At 41.6% G+C, this 4501-nt stretch overlaps 1 long non-coding RNA gene across 1 annotated transcript; it reads left to right on the top strand.

Moving 5' to 3' along the window:
* The first annotated feature begins 72 nt into the window (after positions 1 to 72).
* LOC123117341 (uncharacterized) lies at positions 73 to 3524 on the top strand. Its single transcript, XR_006457348.1, has 4 exons — positions 73 to 438; positions 535 to 808; positions 2202 to 2374; positions 3173 to 3524. It is a non-coding gene; the product is annotated as an uncharacterized lncRNA (long non-coding RNA).
* The last annotated feature ends 977 nt before the right edge of the window (positions 3525 to 4501 follow it).

Below are 4501 nucleotides of genomic sequence, written 5' to 3'. Positions count from 1 at the left end.
AACCCAGGTGAAGAATAACTTATTCTTCGGCCCTGGTCGATTACGCGGGCTGGTTCAACCAAAGCCAAGACACCGCTCTACCGCCGTAAAATTCTCCTGGTACCCAGATAATATTACTTTTCCCCGATCGGTTAGCTGGTCGTGGGGATCAGCACCCACTTCCCATTCCTGTCATATTCTAAAAAAAAAATCGAGTCTCGACCGGGATTAGTGCGTGGCGAGCGGCTGATGGATCTGCTCGGCGGCGATTCTTCGGAGGTGCTCGGCAATACTGCTAGGTGCCGGCGGCCCACTCCCCGTTCTAACTCAGCGATGCGGTGAGCGGTCGGCGTGGTGGTCGGCGGGCAGGCCGGGCGGTGTGGTGCTCGGCGGCTGGCTTGATGTCGGCGGGCGGACCTCATGTGGCTGTCGCGGCGGCTCTGCGGTGGGTGTGTGCAGGTGCCGTACCGAGTCCATCGTATTTTTCCAGGGGCTTTTTTCTTTTTTGATTTTCTGACCGATCGAGTGTCTCGCGTTTTCTGCCCGCAATTGCAGCTGTCCAGGCAGAAGATGGAGATGAATCATCCTGGGAAGTGGGCAGTAGCTTTTGCGAACGAGGAGGCGTGGAAAGTGGGTGCCAACGGGGTGAAGCCCGTGCCGTCCCCTGGCTGTGGAGAGTGGCAGCAGCCATGGCCCGCCATTTGAGGTGCAGCTTGTGTTTCAGATCCGTTTCTGAGTGTGGTACGTGGGTTTGAGTGTGTCTTCATGTGTGTAATACTCATCTGCCAATGGAGGAATCCACGAGATAGCAACTGGCGCACGGGAGGATGTGAGCATCCTGATCCTGTTGTTTAATTTCCTCTTCATTTTTGTTCGTTTCTGTTCCAATTAATTTCCACTGGAGGAAGCTGCCAGGGCGCAGGCGGGGAGCGCACGGGAGTACAAGTTCCAATCAATTTCCACTTTGTTTCTCTTCGCTGTGTTCTTCCAAATTTCCTTTTTTTTTTTGAAGCAACAACGGGGGGAGGTCTAATGCAACTTCTTGCAAGCCGGTTCTTCCCAAATTGCTAAATGGGTGTTCGATTTCTGTCGAGTCTGCGGTTTGGATAGATCATATAGACTGAATGTCCTACCCGAAGAGGTTATTTGAAGTTTACAGTATATGCTTGTTTGTGATTGTTTTTCTCTTAGGACCACTTTCTAATGCCCAGCCTGCTGTTTATTCCAGGCCATGCTGATATAGAGCAGTGTTTCCATACAATTCCTACGCTCTGTGACGTGGAAGCTCGGCTGCTACTAAATGGCACTACTCTGTAACATATTGCCTGATAAATGACTTGAAAAACTAATTTGAAAAGTTACCGGAGAAATCCACTAGCATTTTATTCATGGCCTGCACATTACATTGGAATGTGTAACCATGTAAAATATCGATTTGAGGGTACACGAAGTTGGGATGTAAGCTGATTTGGGGATGAGTACAAAGGTGTATCATGGGTTGCTCATTCAGTCCTATGAGGTCTCATCCCCCTTCTTGATCTGTAAATATTTGGTGACTTAACTTTTTCATTTGCTTGATGCGGACAAGTTATCTGATGAGTTGAGAGGGGTAATCCACTTTGTAATTACCAAATTCTATACATTATCTCTAGTGGTTACTCAGATTTTAGTCCCTAATACTTCATAAAACTAATCAGGTATGCCTTGAAAAGATTATAACTGCAATACATGAAAAGCTAAAAAAAACTTACTCCCTCCTTCCCATAATATAAGAGCATTTTTGACACTACTCTTTGACACTAGTGTGGTGTCAAAAACGCTCTTATATTATGTGACGGAGGGAGTATGTTCCAATTGACAACATCTTTTCAAACCACTTGAACTGAATTGGTGCGGGTGAGTGGTCCAATTTAATGCTGATACGTTTGCACTGAAGAGTATTGCTGGAGTTTCGAATATTAGCTTGTGTCATTTTCATTTGAGAACCAAGCATTCTTGGTCAGTTTAGTGAAAGTAGCAGCTACTATGAGCTTAAACTGATCAAACAACTGTGGTTATACACATTTTTTTTCTATGAAATATACTTCTATTTAGGTATATAGATTCTCATTCTTTTATGTGCTTCCTTTGGTTATTTATATATTTATTATATTTCTCTCTTCGTATACTCCATTTTCTGTACCCTTTTTGGGATACTTACGGAATATTTTCTGCTGTTTCAGGCACCAAATGCAAAACACTCAACGTTGTACGGCTACTCTGGAACATTTGATCTGCTCACAATGATTTTCAATGCAGGAGAGAATTCAGTGTTACCTGCTGCTGTGGTGTCAATGTTGCAACTCTGGTAGAACAATTTTTGGAGAACCCAGGCAAACTGAAAATCTCTGCTATGGTAAGATTTGAACAAAAGAATCACGTTCCTTGTTGGATGAATATCAATATAGATAATGGTTCCTTCATGTGAAGTGTTGTGTTATTACATGAAAATTTGCTTACCTGGTTTGTAGGCAACCAAAATGAGCGCGAAGTTTCAACTTTTTCGTTGATCAATATGAGGTTGATTAGTCCACAAAGCAACTTGTTAGACAACTAGGCCACAAAATGATCAGATTAAATGTTGTAGATACAACATATATACATAGTTCACTTGGATGGTCGTAGTCACCTGTTTCTTGAAAAGGATACTACATTTATAACTGATTCACGGGACCGTTCTTAACTAAAAAATGGTTGGAAAGAAGCCACTATTTATTGCCATGAATTTACGTGAATATCCTTTTTATCTTTCGGTGGTCAGGCAAGTGGGATTGTTTCCAGAAAAGTCAGAAAACAGGCATTATTTATTTCACGGCACCTTTCATGCACCATAAAGTTACCTCACCCGCCATTTTCCCCTTGTTGGCGCATAAACTGGTCCTTTTCCCACACTGTAATGCTTTGTCAATTTACTTCGCGTGAGTCGCACGCATGGGTTGGCCATGATTAATTTCTTCTTCCCGACTTTTTACCTCGACTGCCATAGGCATTCATTTATAGCTATTGTGCAGTTGTAAGCTGTATATTTCAACACATGATTATTTTTGTACTTTTCCATTACTTGGATATCCAATCTAGCATTGATAGATTGACATTTAGGTCCAAGAAAATTTATGGGCTCATGATTTATTTCTAAGGATTCTTGTGCCTTTAGGCATTTTGATGGTGGTGGTCGTCTCAACAAGACAGTCAGTATAAGGCACTGGTTTGTTCCGTTATGCAACAACCGTTTTGCCGGCTTCCTCGTCCAAGAGATCAAAAGTTGAGTCTACAAGTAATGAAGGCCTTGCATTGGAGACTACATCATCTGATTGATGAATTTTGAACCATGGAGACAATTTCAGCAAGTTCAATCCATATATTCTTAAGCCTGCTAGGTGTAATTGTATATACACACCAATATATAGGAGTCATCTGATATAGTGGAAGCTCTCTGTCATTGACTCGTTGGCAATTTACCAAACAATGTTCAAGTTTTCTTACAAAATACAGGACATGTTTTGTTCTATGCTACTCTCGTCCTTTTCAGCAAGGGACGTTGTTTGATTTGTTGTTTTTTCTTTGCAAAAAGGTAGCTGTACATATATGTTACTCCCTTCCGTCTCAAAATAAGTGTTTTAATCTTAGTACAACTTTGTACTAAGTTAACTTATTTTGGGACGGAGGGAGTATTATTGTAGAGAAAAGACAGAAGCGGTATATTATACTGATTTTTGTCAAGCAAGCATGCAGTTCTTCTGTGACTAGTAATGTTTTGAAATAACATTCAGGAAGGAATCAATGCATGACTACTGACATTAAGCCTATGATCATGCGGCATGATTGCTTAAGTTGGTAGTACGCAATTAGCAGGCATGTAACAATGAAATTTATTAAATTATGTAGTTAACAGGGACATCAAAACAGTGTTATTTACATGTTGTAATTATCAGCCACTTCAAAAACATTGGATTTGTTCACCCGCAAAAAAACATTGGATCTGTTCTTACGGTAGCTCACTTTCTTTCCTGAAAAAGGCCTCTGTAATCTTTCTTTTTTTTAGCTTAAAGGCCTTTGTAATCTTACGCTGGCTAGTGTGATGGGAGGTAATCTTACGACTCCATTGTTTCCTACGTCAAAAAGTGGCGCACATTCCTGCAGGGAATGTAATCTTACGTCTCTGCAAAGTTTCTTACGGGTTGAGCAATGTGTGGTGCCGAATAGCGCGAACCTATATATATATATATATATATATATATATATACACTCTATTAAACACCCAGGATGAAGAATAAGTTATTCTTCACCCTGGTCGATGGAATGAGCCTGACGTTACGTCCAACCAGGCCATCGTTCGATTGGAAAAAATCCCACCGCTCCTCGCTGTAAAATTACCTCGTTGTCTTTTCTCAAAAAAAAAAATCATAGTATCATAGTCGTGCGTTGAATCGAACCCAGCCCACCTCCCCGTCCTTTTCTAATCTGCTGCAAACGGTTTTCGGCT

Source organism: Triticum aestivum, chromosome 5B, assembly GCF_018294505.1.
Source record: "Triticum aestivum cultivar Chinese Spring chromosome 5B, IWGSC CS RefSeq v2.1, whole genome shotgun sequence".
Taxonomy (NCBI): Eukaryota; Viridiplantae; Streptophyta; class Magnoliopsida; order Poales; family Poaceae; genus Triticum; species Triticum aestivum.
This window is presented reverse-complemented; position numbering and strand designations above follow the sequence as displayed.